Genomic DNA, 17,560 nt, shown 5'->3' on the forward strand with positions numbered 1-17,560 from the left:
TGGTTTACGAGGACACAAAATAGTTTACTGACCTAGATGTACACTATTAATTTGGTAATAAGCAGTTTTTTTTTACAGTATAAAATACACTGCGCCTATGGAGATTACTACAATGTTCTTGTAAATCATATATACAAATATGTGTGTGGACATATGTACTTGTTTATGTGGTTTACGAGGACACAAAATTGTTTACTGACTTTGGTATACACTATTTAGTGAGTAATAAACAGATTTCTTGTATAGTATAAACACATTGTGCCAATGAAGATTACATCAGTGCCTTCATAAATCACATATACAAATGTGTGTATGAGTGTACTTGTTTATGTGGTTTACGAGGACACAGAATTGCTTACTGACCTGGGTATACACTATTAAGTTGGTAATAAGCAATTTTTGCATAGTATAAACACATTGTGCCTATGGAGATTACATCAGTGCCTTCATAAATCACATATACAAATATGTGTAGGAGTGTACTTGTTTATGTGGTTTACGAGGACACAAAATTGCTTATTGACCTGGGTATACACTATTTAGTGGGTAATAAACAGTTTTCTTGTATAGTATAAACACATTGTGCCAATGAAGATTACATCAGTGCCTTCGTAAATCACATATACAAATATGTGTATGAGTGTACTTGTTTATGTGGTTTACGAGGACACAAAATTGCTTAATGACCTGGGTATACACTATTAAGTTGGTAATAAGCAATTTTTGTATAGTATAAACCCATTGTGCCTATGGAGATTACATCAGTGCCTTCGTAAATCACATATACAAATATGTGTATGTGTGTACTTGTTTATGTGGTTTACAAGGACACAAAATTGTTTACTGACTTTGGTATACACTATTTAGTGGGTAATAAACAGATTTTGTGTATAGTATAAACACATTGTGCCTCTGGAGATTACATCAGTGCCTTCGTAAATCACATATACAAATATGTGTATGAGTGTACTTGTTTATGTGGTTTACGAGGACACAAAATTGCTTTATGACCTGGGTATACACTATTAAGTTGGTAATAAGCTATTTTTGTATAGTATAAACACATTGTGCCTATGGATTTTACATCAGTGTCTTTGTATATCCTATATACATATATGTGTGAGTGTGTGTGTGTGTTTGTTTGTGTTTACAAAGAAACAGTATTGTATAGTAATGTGTATATTGTCATTTCTATAGCTGGCATTCCAAAAATAGCAACAAATAACAGAAATAATCCTAATCTCTAATATTTTTTAGTGTGTGTGCATGTTTTATATATACTACCGTAGGTTTGTCATCAATTGCAATTTAAAGAATTAAAAATCTAGTGTTCCTAAAAGATAATGATAATAATCCTGAAACTGATGCATTACAGTAAGGATGACATTTTTTTGATTTATGAAAATAAGATTCACATGGTTCTGGTTTCTTTCTAATCTAATGCGTTTGACTTTGTAAAACAAGCAGAATCATTTCCCGGGACACATTTATTGCTTTACTTTTGGTAAAGTCTTGCCAAAGTGCCACAAGAGTGACAGCATGTCATGACAAACACTGGCACAGTAGTGTCAGGAATGTCACTGAAGGCTGTGTTTACAGCTCTGTTTCTATTGTAAAGCCATTTGGCAACAACAACTCAAGTGTTTGAAATCAGTCACAATATATACCGTACATTATCAGGGTTTCTTCACGTTTCATTAAGTCAAATGTAAGACTTTTTAAGACCATTTAAGGATAAAAATGAATTAAATGCTAAAGTTAAAACCTTAACAAACCTTAAACAAGACATTAAAAACAAAAAGTATTGAAAGGAAGATAATTCAACCATATTAATAAATAAATAGAGTTAATAAATAAACGTTTTTCAAAACTATTGAAATATATTGTTAGTGACTGGAAGGGTGATGATGGCCCATAGCTTTACATGGACACAAGATAATTAAGATCTACAACACAATATTTCAGTTGATTTAAAACTTTTGAACGCCTAAATGTATAGTTTTTGAAATGTAAGACTTTTTAAGACTCCTCAGATACCCTGATTATTATGAAAAAAATAAAATATAATCTCTAACACAAAAATTGTATATATATATATATATATATATATATATATATATATATATATATATATATATATATATATACATACTCATGTTATTTTCTTTATATATTACTATGGTAATAATACTACATTTGAAGAATCAGAGTTCCATGCAAATACCAACTAAAAGCAACACAATGTATTAACTCATTACAATCACAGTATGTAAGTGAAAAGGAAATATTATATTATGTCTGTTTTCTGAATGAACTAGCAACAATTTCTGGAACAATTTAAATATATTTTTAAAGAAGCCTCAGCAAATGCAAAACATCAGCCACAGATCTGTCAATCCTGGTCACAAATACCAACAGTTTCTCCCATTAAATAAATTAGTAAATTAATTAATTAAAAAAGTAAGTTGCAAATTTCTCACAATTGTGAGTCCCTCTTACACATTTTTTTTTTTGTTCTAAAGCAGTATCCTGCAAGAAAAATACTGCAAGTAGAAATAATAAGTTGTAAATCTGATTAAATACTGTTTTAATAAAACTTTTATACTTTGAAAAAAGTTTATATTTTATAATTTATATTTTACTTTTTTTTCGACATTTTTAGAAACTGACAGTACTAAAAAAGAAAATTAAATTGCAAGATATAAACTTGGAATTGTGGGGGGAAATTAGAGTGGATGTTGTTTTATAAAGCAGTTCTTGAAAGCATATGGTATCACAGTGTGGTTTGGCAACCTAACTGTTTAGTGTAAATCTAAGTTGATGCATCTCTTAAAGACAGCATGGAAAATTGTTAGGCACGATGAATATTTTAATCCTCAAGTTTTATATGAGAATTGTGTCCTCGATCAGGTGGAAAGGATTGTGGACGATCCAACTCATTTTTTGTTTCAACATTATGAACTGCTTCCCTCTGGTAGAAGATATAGAGTCCCAAAGTGTAAGTTATAACCGTTAGAAATCCTTTGTACCTGTTTCAGTGGGTTTATTTAACAAGAGTCTTTCTTAATTAGCATTATAAATTTTGTAAGTGGTGCCTGCAGCCGTACAGCTTTAGCACTGTGCGTACCTACCATGAGAGGGCAGTAATTAATGCCGCTTTTTTATTTATGACAATTTAAATTGATTATTAAACAGTAAAGAAACAAACTACAGTTGAAGTCAGAATTATTAGCCCTCCTTTGATTTTTATTTTATTTTTTTTTATATTTCCTAAATTATGTTTAAGAGAAAGGAAATTTCGACAGTATGTCTGATAATATTTTTTCTTCTGGAGAAAGTCTTATTTGTTTTATTTCGGCTAGAATAAAAGCAGTTTTAATTTTTTTAAACACCTTTTTAAGGACAAAATCATTAGTCCCTTTAGGCTATTTTTTTTTTTGACTATCTAAAAAACAAACCATGGTTATATAATAACTTACCCTAACCTGCCTAAATAAACTAATTAACATAGTGAAGCCTTTAAATGTCACTTTAAGCTATATAGAAGTGTCTTGAAAAATAGCAAGTCAAATATTATTTACTGTCATCATGACTAAGATAAAATAAATCTGTAATTAGAGATGAGTTATTAAAACTATTATTTTTAAAAATGTGTAGAAAAAATCTGCTTTTGTTAAACAGAAATTGGAAACAAAAAAACAAAAAAAAAACAGGGGGCAGCTCCAGGTTGTGTGTAAATACAACAACCTGGAGCTAAACACGCTCAACACAGTGGATATGATAGTGGACTTTGGGAGAAACCCCCCTGCACTCCCCCCACTCACCATCATGAACAGCACTGTGGTAGAGTCTTTCAGGTTCCTGGGCACCACCATCTCTCAGGATCTGAAGTAGGACATTCACAGACTCGATCGTGACGAAAGCCCAGCAGAGACTGTACTTCCTTCGTCAGCTGAGGTAGTTTAACCTGCCACAGCAGCTGCTTGTACAGTTCTACTCAGCTGTCATCCAATCCATCCTCTGCACTTCAATCACCGTCTGGTTCGGCTCAGCTTCCAAAACCGACCTCCGTAGACTACAGCGAATAGTCCGGACTGCAGAACGAATCACTGGCACTACCCTTCCTACACTTCAAGAACTGCACTCTTCCAGAGTGAGTGAAAGGGCTCGCAAAATCACTCTGGACGCCTCACACCCAACACACTACCTGTTCGAACTGTTACCGTCTGGGCGACGCTTCAGAGCACCAAGCACAAAAACAGCCAGACACAGGAAAAGTGTCTTTCCTCAGGCCATCTACCTCATGAACAGTTAAATATCCCCCTACTGTGCCATAAACATGTGCAATACCTTCTCATACGCACTTGTCCACAGCACCTTATTTCAACATACAATGCAATACTTTCTACATTCGCATTTGTCCACAGCACCTTATAACCTGTATATTTATAACAAATCTGTACATACAACTCAACATCCAGATTTCTGGACTAACTGCATCTCTGTTAAATATTTATCATCTTTTTTCTCATATTTATTTTGTGTTGTCACTTGTCACTTTATGTACACTGGAAGCTTCTGTACCCAAAAACAAATTCCTTGTGTGTGTGAGGCTGTCACATATCCAGCGATCGCTCTCCAGAGATCGCTGGTTCTCACAACAAACCATGGACTACACTTCCGCCTTTTCCTGGACTACATATTCATACATGCACTTCTCCCAGACACTCACGCCTGCTCATTCATCTAGCTTGATTACACTCACCAGCTGAACCTTGTCAGAGACTGATAACACACCATTCATAAGCCACTCATTGACCCATCTTGTTGGCCGGACACTGCAAGAAATATGAAGATGAAAGGAGAGAACTTAGTAAGAATTTAGAAGAAATAAAAGTTCAATTCAAATTAGATGACATCCTACAAAATAAATCAGGAAATAAATGTTTTACCTTTTTATTGAAATATCTTAAAAATTCGCATTTATGGGGGAGGATTTAATAAAAGAAAGCGGTAGGTGAGGGCTAAATCAAAATGATCCACACTCCATACCAGTTGGTGGCGGAAATACACCATTTTGTTGTTTGTCAACTGCCATTAAATTGAAGAAGAAGAAGAAGAAGAATCTTGTTCAGGGTTCAACACTAAGGATTTTTTATACGGGTCCGATCGGGCCATTGGTTGAGATTTTTACTTGCCCTGCCAAAATTTTCATTGGCCCCACCAAAAAAAACTAAAAAGTTAATAGCTATTTCTTGGCCACATATTTTAAATAATGGCAAAGTTATGCCTGTGAATCTAGAATTTAAACATTTTAAATATGTTAATAAATGTATAATGAGCCAAATTCAAGATATTATGCAAATGAAAGAGCAGTATGAAAAATGTGCTGGTATTTTAATGCAATTCTAAATCATTTTTATAAAAATGGCTTGCCAAACTGACAACTGTTTTTTTTTTTGTTCTTTCTTTTCAGTTCCTTAATTTTGTACCAATGTAATTGTGTGCTTCTAAGACTTTAGAAACAGACGTTTTCTTTTAGCCTCATTGTTTAATTTTGTCACCATTTGCCATCTTTTCGCTGTAATGGTTGTTACCAGGTTACAAAAAAAAAAAAAAACAACGTGCTCATCGTTACTGGCCGATAGGGGCCAGTAACACTCCTGTCTACTGTCCCGAGTGTCTTTCACGCTGGCCCCGGGCCACCGGGCAGTCCTTATTGTTGAGCCCTGTTGTTATCAGAGTCTTGTTAGCTGTTTCAGTTACATTACAAAGCGTTTCTCCCTGTCTTGTTTCTCCGTGTTTCACCCTAGCCTTGTTAACCTTTGTTCTTCTGTTTAGCCGCCTGCCTTTAGACCTATTGCCTTATTATATGACGACGATTCTGGACTGCCTGAATATACCCGTTTGCACCTGTTTGATCATTGCTTGCCTGATGCTGAATAAACCTGCATTGTGGATCTTACCCCAAGTTGTCTCGGTCACTCCCCCCGTCGTAACAGAGGCACACTTGGCAATAAAACTGATTCTGATAACTCTGACTTCAACTGTATATGCAAAATTCGTTTTAAAAATATATTTTTTCCCAAGAAAAAAATTACGAATTATATTTTAGTTTGAGCCCAGCTGTGCGAGTGGATGATTTTCGGTCAGTGGAAAGTAAGGATTTAATTAACGCTTCACTATTGTATCCCAATCTTCTGTCATATATTTGAAAATGTTTTAATATGTCATAGTTTTAAAGATTACATTTTGAGCGTCTGATTTTTCCTTGGTGCTGATGTGCGTTCATTACATTTAGATTTCAACAAAATATTAAAATTAAAAAGGAAACAAATTATTTTGTAACGAATGCCCTTAAATAATGTAGCATTTTGACAGTAAGCATCAATGTTTCTTGACATGATTGGGGGAAGGGTGGTGGATTTGTGCATTCCTTGAAATAAAATCCTGCAGGCGCCCCTGAATTTTGCAACTGCTGTATTTTGTATTGTTTTTATCGGATGTCTGCAGCAATATGGTGATGACTATAACCAATTTCCTGTCAAGGAAAATTAATTTTACTACTCAGGGCTCAACAATAAGGACTGTCCGATGGCCCAAGGCCAGTGTGAGAGATGCTCGGGACAGTAGACAGAATCGATACTGGCTCAATAGGGTCACTAAGTGTGCTTTCACACCTACACTTTTGTTTCGGAACCTGTCTCGTTTGCCCAGTTAGCGCGGTTAGTTTGACATATGTGAAACTACCAATCGTGCTCGGATCCGAGCCAAAACAATCGCTCCGAGACCACTTGAATGAGGTGGTCTCGGCTCAATAGAAAGGAACTCTGGAGCGGATCGATTGTAGTGAGAAAGCAAACGATCTGAGCCCGGTTATATCCCAGTGTTTTATAGATATGTAATAGGCATTCGGCTATATGAAGAGATAATTATGAGCAGGGCTGGGGGTTATTCAAAAGACATCCCAAGTCTCCCGGAAGTTTCGGTAATCTCCCACAAATACACAGAGACTCCAGGATGCCCGCAAACGAGTGATAATCTCCCGGTAATCACGCGTCTCCCTCCCGGTCCTCAAATACGTCGCGCACAATTCTCACCCCTCCCCACCGCATCCGTCTTCAGACAAGTCGCGAGCACCCTGTCAAACACCACCAAACCACCACCTTCCCTGACACCTGAGCGGGACTCAGCAAAATAATCTGTGAAACTCTGACCAATGTGAGGAGAGTTTACTCACACATGACTTGTTTTAGCTCTTTTGGTCCGTTTAGAAACTTTGCCGTGTGAAAGCGAACCGCTCCAGGAATAAAGTGCAACAATGTAACAATTTTAATCCCTGTTTCTGAACAACTGAATCAATTCACAGGTGTGAAAGCACCCTCAATTTCAATTTGCCTGCTACTATTTATCAATTGCGTGCAAATACAGTCTTGGAATTGAGAAACAATTTGTGCTTTTAAGTCTTTGAATGCTGCCTTCTCTGTGAAGTTGTAAACATCATATTGCTTTTCGTTTCCTCTTATCTGATTGGATGCTGTAAGCACGTTATTTTGTTTTTCATAACCTGGTAAAAACCAGTACAGCAAAGAGATGGCAACATGACGGTAACATCATCAAATTATGAGGCTAAAAGAAAACATCTGTTTACATGAGTACAACACGTCGAAAAAAATGAAGTGATGTTTTGCATCGTTTGCCGTCACTTTTAAGTCAGTCAACTTTTGTTTTGCAATAAAATACCTGCACATTTTCCATACTAATTTACATTACTGCTAAATATTTTAATATTTCTGAAATATTTAAATTCTAGATTCACAGACATTATTTAAAATATGTGGCTAAGACATAGCAATTCACTTTATTTTTTTGTGGGGCCAGTGAAAACTTTGGCAGGGCAAGTAAAAATCTGAACCACTGGTCCAATCGGACCCGTAGAAATAATCCTTAACGTTGAACCCTGCTACTACTACAACTAAAACTAATATTATGTTTGGTAATTTTCTTGTGACTTGATTTCTCTCAATAGCAAGTTTCTAAGCATTCTTTCAATCAATTTCTCACAATTCTGAGAGAAATCTTGTCTTGAAATTCTCACAAGAGTGCAAAAAAGAAAAAAAAAATGAGTCAAAAATTTGCAATTCTCACAGAAAAACGTCAGAAACGACCAGCTAGCAAACACAAATGCTGCCTTATTGTGAATCTACAACACAAGACAACATAAACAGCAACACGTGTTAGAAGAATGCTGTTTTACATCATCTGTGGGCAGCACAGAAACATTCCCGCATATTATTTCATTTCAGACATGCATCATATGTAGATTAATATACAGCAAATACACAAAACACCTATTCATCTGACACGCAGACAGAGATCTCATTGTGATTTGGTTGATAATCCATTTAGCAGTATGAAACAGCGCACCCTAGCGGTCGCTTCGCTAACCAAAACACAAAGGGGCAATGTTTGCGATTTTACTCTGATAAAAAGCAGTATTTTTAATACATTTCAATGACTTTATACTTTTTTCTTATATTATTTTATTTTTACGAAAGAAATACCTTGTGTGTGCTGAAAATACATTTCGTTTATCCTCCTCCTCAGACGCCATGATTAACCGTTAATGCCAATTAGCGGTATTTTTAAGCTAAGTTAAAGAAGCAGTGCGCACTCTTTCACACCCTCTCTCGTGTTTTCTAACAGCTTGTTCTTTCGGCATGTCCGAAAAAGAAACAAGAAAGCGACGAAAATCGTCTGTACACCACCAGTTTACATACAGACCGGTGCTCGTTTAGATTGACTACATTTCCCGAGTGCGTCGGAGACGTTGCGGCGTGACGTCAGCGCGGCTGCTGTCAGTCAGACAAAGACAGTCAGTCAGTCAGTCAGGGCGAGTCTTCCTCACAACATCACATAAAATATCATCTTCATCACCTGACAGAGCGCGTTAAATGGTCTGCTGCGCTGAGATATTGTGTATTTTCCTCATTCCAGGTAAGAAATGTGATTTAACCCCCAAGGGGAGTCAGTTTTGTGCTGGCTCGTGCTAAGCTAACTAGCCGCCTGGATAATTCAGTTCGTTTTGTTTATGTTGTTGAGAAACGCGCTCTGTGGTTGAATGTTAATCGACATATATTTTTAGTTTAAACCAACATACGCTTGCTTCCCGCCTAGATAGTTCATGTAGTGATCTACCAGTCGGTTAATAAGTTATTTAGCTAGTTTTCCCAGTGTAAAAGTGCTGAACTCATGTCTTTATTTATGCATATTCGTCGTATTTGCTGATGAATATTCATAAACAATCTTGTTAATAACTCGCTGAGATTTATACACGCTTGCGTGAGGCTTTTGAGTGTCTTTTTGCAGAGGTCAGATCACAGATGAGTCATGAAAAACTTATTTTTTTGTTTATATACATTGAAACACCTCGTGCTTGCTATAGATGTTTATATGTTCATTATGCACGTTTACTATTGTTTTGAATGCAGGATGTGCAGTTATTTTCATGCACAGAGATGATGGGCGTAGATTCTGCTCTTTTATCACTGTCATATGACATGCATTTAGAAAATATTCACATTATTTATTTCGAAACACAGTGTGGGCTTTGAGTGGAAAGCCCTACAAATGCAATGCATGATCTGAAATTGGTATAACTGTGATTTGTTTGTAATCTGCTGCTGCATGGATATGTTCTGACTCACATTCATAACTTGAATCTTCAATATGGATGCATGGAGAGAGAAAAAAAATCCTTTTATTTGTGAAACTATTGATAGAAGCTTCGGCTTTGTCTTTTGAAACACCCGAACGAACAAATAAGCTGTTAAATGCATTATCCATCATTCAGTGTTTATTAACTTAGAGATGTTGCATGGTTTAAAGATTAAATGTACACTTTTTTTTAAGGGTGTAAATGACCAGAAGAGCTGTGGTAACATAAAACTAGTTGCTAAAATGAATTATTAACGCATTAGTACATGTTATAGTACACTTTATTTGTTGTTGGATTTTAGAAATGACACATGGAGAAGTCAATTCATCACTAGCTCTGTCAAACTGTTAAAAGCATCATCTTTCCATCCCTCAGAATGACTTTTACACAATGACCACGTCTGCATGAAGCAGTAGTTATTAAATGAAAAGAAGAAGGGCACCCGGAATCTCATGTGGATTATTATTTAAAGCTCTCGGTGAACTCGTTTGACTTGTGGATGCAGTCAGATGAGCTGATGCACGTGTGCATGCGGTGCAGGACTGCACCCTTGACTCGCAGTCTCTGCAGCTGTGCCCTCATAAAGAGCCCTGCAGTGAACGCCTGCAGTGTCTAATACCAGGTTTACGTCTTTAAGTGCGCCACATAAGCACTAATGCAGCAGGCCTCATGGGTGAGACCCCCTGTGCATGTTAAACGACATCAGGATGGCATGATGCTTTTTTTTCACAATGGCGACAGCGTTCTGCATGGCTTTCATCGCACACACAAATTTCTGTCTCAGTCAAAGCCTTGCAGCGATGTATTTTTAGAAACCCACAGTGGCTGCCACGTTCCTATCACAGACTTTTATAAGGATCATCTGAGATCTAAGTGGAAGCAATTATGCTGCACAAGAGCTCGCTGAGCCTTTTTTAGCGGCAAGCGCTCAGGCTCCTGTGGAGGAAGGTTAACGGTTAACCTGTGTAAATATAGTAGGTCTGGAATAATGGAAAATGGCAAACCAGTGGGGAATTTCACAGTAAACTAGCGGTTCTGCTGGGATGGTTAAGTTATAGGAGTTACACTGCAAAACTAAATGTTCTTACGTAGATATTTGGACTAGAAACAAGATGACAAAATCTAATTGTTAAATCAAGAGGCAAAGGCTATTGTCTTGTTTTCAAAAATAATATGCCAAAAATTAAGTGAGTTTTACCTCAAAACAAGCAAAATAATCTGCAAATGAGGTAAGCAAAATGTCGTTTTTGGTTTTGATGTAAGATTATTTTGCTTGTTTTAAGGAAAGACTCACTTTATTTTGGCTTCTCTAGAAAACACTTCTTGATTTAAGAGGTTTTAGATATTTGGACTAGAAACCAGACAATAACATCTTACAATTTTTAAATCAAGAAGCAAAGAATATTGTCTTGTTTTCAGAAATAATATGCCAAAATTAGGTGAGTTTTGCCTTAAAACAAGCAAAATAATCTGCCAATAAGGCAAGCAAAATTATTTAATTTCTCATTTTGATGTAAGATTCCTTTGTTTACCCCATTGGCAGATTATTTGACTTGTTTTAAGGAAAAACTCACTCAAATTTGGTATTTTATTTATAAAACAAGACAATAATCTTTGCTTCTCTAAAAAAAGCTTCTTTAATTAAGAGGTTTTAGATATTTGGACTAGAAACAAAACACCAATATCTAACAATTTTTTAATCAAGAAGCAAAGAATATTGTCTTGTTTTATAAAATAACATGCCAAAATTAAGTGAATTTTGCCTTAAAACAAGCAAAATAATCTGCCAATAAGGCAAGCAAAATTATTTAATTTATCATTTTGATGTAAGATTGCTTTGTTTACCCCATTGGCAGATTATTTGACTTGTTTTAGGGAAAAACTCACTCAAATTTGGTATTTTATTTATAAGACAAGACAATGATCTTTGCTTCTCTAAAAAATGCTTCTTGATTTAAGAGGTTTTAGATATTTAGACTAGAAACAAGACATCAAAATCTAAAAAAAAATTAATCAAGCAGCAAAGAATATTGTCTTGTTTTATTAAATAATATGCCAAAATTAGGTAAGTTCTGATAAAACAAGCTAAATAATCTGCAAATGAGGTAAGCAAAATAATTAATTTTTTCTTTTTGATGTAAGATTATTTTGCTTGCCCCATTGGCAGATTATTTAGATTATTTTAAGCAAAACTCACTTAATTTTGTCATATTCTTTCTTAAAACAAGAATATTCTTGCTTCTCTACAAAATGCTAATTGATTTAAGAGGTTTTAGATATTTGGACTAGAAACAAGACAGCAAAATCTAACAGTTTTTAACTCAAGAAGCAAAGAATATTCTCTTGTTTTATGAAATAATATGCCAAAATTGAATGAGTTTTGATAAAACAAGCCAAATAATCTGCAAATGAAAATAAGCAAAATTATTGCATTTTTCATTTGATGTAAGATTATTTTGCTTTCCCGATTGGCAGATTATTTAGCTTGTTTTAAGGAAAAACTCACCAAATTTGGCATATTATTTCATACAACAAGACAATCTCGTTTGCTTCTCAAGAAAATGCTTTTTGATTTAAGAGGTTTTAGATATTTGGACTAGAAACAAGACAGCTAAATCTAAAAAATTTTAAATCAAGAAGCAAACAATGTTGTCTTATTTTATGAAGATGACAAAATTGAGTGAGTTTTCCTTTAAAAAACAAAAACAATAATTTGCAAATGAGATGATCAAAATTTAAAATTTTTTCGTTTTGATGTAAGATTATTTTGTTTACCCCATTGGCAGATTATTTAGCTTGTTTTAAGAAAAAGCTCAATTTTGTCATGTTATTTCTGAAAACAAGACCATATTCTTTGCTTCTCTAGAAAACGATTATTGATTTACAACAGTTGAGATATTTGGGCTAGAAACAAGACATCAAAATCTTACAATTTTTAAATCAAGAAGCAAAGAATATTGTCTTGTTTTATGAAATAGTACAGGTATGCAGAAATTGAGTAAGTTCTAATAAAACAAGCACAATAATCTGCAAATGAGGTAAGCAGAACTATAAACTTTTTCGTTTTGATGAAAGATTGTTTCGCTTACCCCATTGGCAGATTATTTAGCTTGTTTTAGGGAAAAAATCTCACTTAATTTTGGCATATTATTTCTTAAGACAAGACAATATTCTTTGCTTCTCAAGAAAACGCTTCCTGATTTAAGAGATTCTAGATATTTGGACTAGAAACAAGACACCAAAATCTAAAAAAAAATTAAATCAAGAAGCAAAGAATGTTGTCTTGTTTTATGAATATGACAAAATTGAGTGAGTTTTCCCTTAAAACAAGCACAATAATCTGCAAATGAGATAAGCAAAATTATAAACTTTTTCGATGTGATGTAAGATTATATTGCTTGCCTCATTGGCAGATTATTTAGCTTGTTTTAAGAAAAAAAACTCAATTTTGGCATATTATTTCTTAAAACAACACAATATTCTTTGCTTCTCAGGAAAACACTTCTTGATGTAAGAGTTTTTAGATACTTGGGGTAGAAACAAGACAAAAATGGGCATTTTTTGCAATCTACTTAGCTGTCTTTGTGTCAGCAGTCTGTATTTAAAGAAATAGTTCAGGAGAAACTGAAAAAACTTCATTTATTATTCATCCTTTACTCTTTGGAAACCTGTTTGACTTTATAGAAATAATTCAAAATACATAAGAAATAAAGTATCTTCATATTTCAATAGAATAAAGAAATTCTTAAAGATTTAAAACCACTTGAGAGAGTAAATATTGAGTAAATATATTTTGGCAGCGAACAATAACTTCAGCTTTTCCCTCCATTTTCTTTTCTTTCTGGGAGAAGTAACAAAGACTATTAGCAGTGAAGAATCATTATTAATGCAAGCAAATTACAAGAAGACGTTTCACATGCAGGTCATGTCCTGTCTAAACGTGTGCACGGTTAAAATGTAACCTAACCTGGTTGACTAGTCACCTATTACCGCCTGCTATTAATGTGACTTAACCATTAGCTTAATGTAAAACCCTGTGCTCTAGATTAGGAGGTTAAACAAAACCGTATTTGCATTCTCCACTTTAATCTGTAGTTACATAAACGCCATATTCATCCGTCATTGGGTGGTATGGTTTCCTTGACAACAGCGACAGTAATTGCTCGTGCTTGTTGATGAAAGCCTTCTTGGATAAACAGAATTTTAAGTAGGTCAGATGAATCCTGCTTTTATCATAACTCGACTGCCATGAGATGGCGGAGCTTTTGAAATTATGATAATGGATTCATTTGTCTTAATATCTGAGGGTGTGTTCAGAATGGTTTCGTTGAAAGAAGATATGCTGCAGAAAGTACATATATGGAGGAAAATAAGAGGAATTTGTACTTGCATGCCCAAATGCAACGCACTCAAGCTTTATTATTTTTCTGGTTGTTTTTAGAGCAGTTGGATTTTATTCAGATCTTTTATTAGCAGAATAAGTGCCTAATATTAAAACTTTTAATAAAATAGATTAAAAATAAGTAATTTAAATAATTGTATGCTTTGTTTTTATACTTTTAAGTTTTTTTATCTACATTCTCAACAAACGCCAAAGGTCAGATTATAATTTAACTCTGAATGCTTCGCTTCTGATCTGCCAAACTGACCACTTAATCTGATCCACCATTACTCTGCTCATGTCTTGTTTGTGTAATTCCAGTTTGTTATATTTGACCTCATGTATGTTTGTTTATCTTTTTGTTGCATTCCTTGTAAAGTGTCCTTGAGCTCTGGAAAGGCGCTATATAAATAAAAATTATTATTATTATTATTATTGTTATTATTATAATGCAAGCACTCATACAAAACCAAAATATTTTTTCATAATTTATCATTAATTTTCCTTCAACTTAGTCCCTTTATTTATCAGGGGTTGCCACAGCGGAATGAACCGCCAACTATTCCAGCATGTTTTACACAGCAGATACCCTTCTAGGCGCAACCTAGTACTGGGAAACACCTAAACACTCTCACATTCACACTCGTACAATACGGCCAATTTAGTTTACTCAATTCACCTATAGCGCATGTGTTTGGACTGCAGGGGAAACCGGAGCACCCAGAGAAAACCCACGCCAACAGAGGGACAACATGCAAACTCCACACAGAAATAATAACTGACCCAGCTGGGACTCGAACCAGCGACCGTCTTGCTGTGATTTGACGGTGTTTACCACAGATACACCAACTCACCCAGCCAGGACTCGAACCAGCAACCTTCTTGCTGTGAGGTGACAGTACTAACCACTGAGCCACTGTGCCACCTTATTATTAATATTATTATTATTACTATTATTATCATTGTTGCATTAAATTATAATCATTTTTTGACAGGGCAAGTGGAAATATTTTCCAACTGGATTATTTGCCTACAATTCGTTTAGATTAGAATCAACTTTTTTGTTATTACACATGTAGAAGTAACTTGGTTTAGCCCTGTATACACGTCTAAAATTTCATTCAGAATGGTCTTAAAAATGTCTTAAATTTAACTTTAAAAGTTAAATAAAAAAATTCTAAATTTAACTTAATGTAACTGCAGAAACCCTGTAGTTATACAAAGTTTAACTTAATACTTTTAGTCGGTTTGACAGATGTAAGTTGAGATGACTAGAAATGTTCATCTGATTAAACTAGCAAAATTTTAGACAGCAAGCTTGATTTTTTTTTTTTTATATATATAATGCATGTTTTTTCCTGCACAGATTTACAATGTGGCCACCTCAATCCAATTTCCTACAGCCTCATTTATCACATTTAATGTTTCTATAAACAAGATAATCTTTTGCTCTACAAGAATGAGCCGGCATGGTGGCTCAGTGGTTAGCACTGTTGCCTCACAGCAAGAAGGTCGCTGGTTCGAGCCTCGGCTGGGCCAGTAGTCATTTCTGTGTGGAGTTTGCATTTTCTCCTCGGGTTACCTCCGGGTTGTCTGGTTTCCCCCACAGTCCAAACACATGCGCTACTATAGGTGAATTGAATTGAATAAGCTAAATTGCTCGTAGTGTATGTGTGTGTGAATGCAGGAGTGTATGTGTATTTCCATGTACTAGGTTGCAGCTGGAAGGGCATTCGCTGTGTAATATGCTGGAAAAGTTGGCGGTTCATTCCGTGGTGGCGACCCCTGATAGATAAAGGGACTAAGCTGAAAAGAAAATGAATGTTTTATAGTTGTATCAGCAGGCTGCTGTATAAAGCAGACAATGCAGGAGTAGAGAATACAATAGTCTTAATTATAAACCCACAAGAATACACAAGAGACTGCATCAGAAAACAGCACAGCACCTTACAAAGACAATACTGAACAGTTAAGATGTGGGAACTAATTAATAACCAGGGAAACTAGCTGGAGAACTCAAGCAGGCAAAACAGAAACAAAAAAATAAATAAATGTAAACAACATGCAGTAATGGGATATTATTATATATAATATAGCATAAGTAGCATGTTTTATTTTGTTTGTCACAGTATTATTATACAGTATATACTGTATATATTTTTTTCAATATAGTGGTTGACCTATGTGAATTATAAGTATATATAATGAAAATGTTATTATTATTATTATATATTATTATTTTAAGGAATCAGTTTTTTAGAATAACCTTTGTGGCCATTTTGGACTAATATGAACCAACTTGAAGCAACATAAGATGTTATTTTTTATATCTTGAAAATTCACAATTCTTAGGCTGACATTTTTTATTTGTTGTTTTTAAAGGATTGATTTAAATCTCCGGTGGACTAATAAAGGGTTTGTAATGTCAATAGGGTACAATTTTCAATTTCATCAAATTTATTTTAGAACATCGATGTTGTAATGTAAATCAAATATATTCAGTTGCACAGACTTAAGCATCCATTTGGTTGTTAAGGCGTAGAAAGAGACGAAAGACGGTTTAAACACAGACGTCATTAGCGGCAGGCAAACACAGAAATTCCATTGAAAATACTGAAGTAAAATTAATTTCCATCGTTTAAAGACATGGCGCGGGAAAGTATTATTTAATACAGTGCTTCTTGTTTGGTCTGATACCCACTTTATATCGTATCTCAGCCAGGCAGAGAAGATCCCTGTGTTTTAAAGAAATTAGATTTTAAACATGTCAATTTTTGTATGGGATGACAATTAACCAGAAGCCCTGAGGCTGGCGGAGTGAATTTATAAGTCTGTATGCAATGCATATACTCCATTAATAATACATAGTTTTTTAATAGATCATTGTCAATTACACTATATATATATATATATATATATATATATATATATATATATATATATATATATATATATATATATATATATATATATATATATATATATAACACTGCAACATTTTGAGGTCATTTATAACAATGTCATATATAAACAAATTAAAATTCTTTCCCTTTTTTCAGTTATTTTTTTCTTTTTCTGTCTATCACTTATTTTCTCTTTCTTTTGTCTTTTTCCTTCCTTTTTTCTCTCTTGTTTTTTTCTCTCTCACATTCATTTTTCTTTCTCATTACTTTATTTCTTTTTTTCTCATTTCTTTGTCTTGCTTTCTCTTTTTTTCTTTCCTTTATTTTATCTTACTTAGGTCCTTGTTCACTTTCTCATTTTTTCCTTTCTTCTTTCTCCCTTTAACTTAATTCTCTTATTTTCTTTAACTTTTTTCTCATTCTTTCTTGCTTGCTTATTTGCTTTTCTTCTTTCTCATTTTCCTTTCTCTTTTTCACTCTCTTTTACTCTTCATTTATTTTGTCTTACTTTGTGTTTTCTTTTTCCTCCTTCCATCTCTCTTGCTATTTTATTTCTTT

General features: G+C 34.3%; 2 protein-coding genes across 8 annotated transcripts in view; one reads left to right on the top strand and one right to left on the bottom strand.

Moving 5' to 3' along the window:
* filip1b (filamin A interacting protein 1b) overlaps positions 1-8,820 on the bottom strand; it is a 105,151-nt gene extending 96,331 nt beyond the window's left edge. For 3 of the 5 annotated variants that reach the window (XM_087298672.1, XM_087298671.1, XM_087298668.1), the window contains exons 1-2: positions 8,565-8,820; positions 4,766-4,838 (exon numbers count right to left, since the gene is read on the bottom strand). The gene's annotated coding sequence lies outside the window, so the exon portion shown is untranslated. Of the gene's footprint in view, positions 1-3,824; positions 4,839-8,564 lie in introns of all 5 variants that reach the window. The other 2 variants (XM_087298670.1, XM_087298669.1) reach the window with 2 other exon arrangements.
* A 40-nt stretch (positions 8,821-8,860) lies between these two features.
* Positions 8,861-17,560, top strand: part of hmbox1b (homeobox containing 1 b) — a 27,475-nt gene continuing 18,775 nt past the window's right edge. For all 3 annotated transcript variants that reach the window (XM_087298874.1, XM_087298875.1, XM_087298876.1), the window contains exon 1: positions 8,861-8,997. The gene's annotated coding sequence lies outside the window, so the exon portion shown is untranslated. The remainder of the gene's footprint in view (positions 8,998-17,560) is intronic.

This window comes from Danio rerio, chromosome 20, assembly GCF_052040795.2.
Source record: "Danio rerio strain M-AB ecotype USA chromosome 20, GRCz13ab, whole genome shotgun sequence".
NCBI classification, from domain to species: domain Eukaryota; kingdom Metazoa; phylum Chordata; class Actinopteri; order Cypriniformes; family Danionidae; genus Danio; species Danio rerio.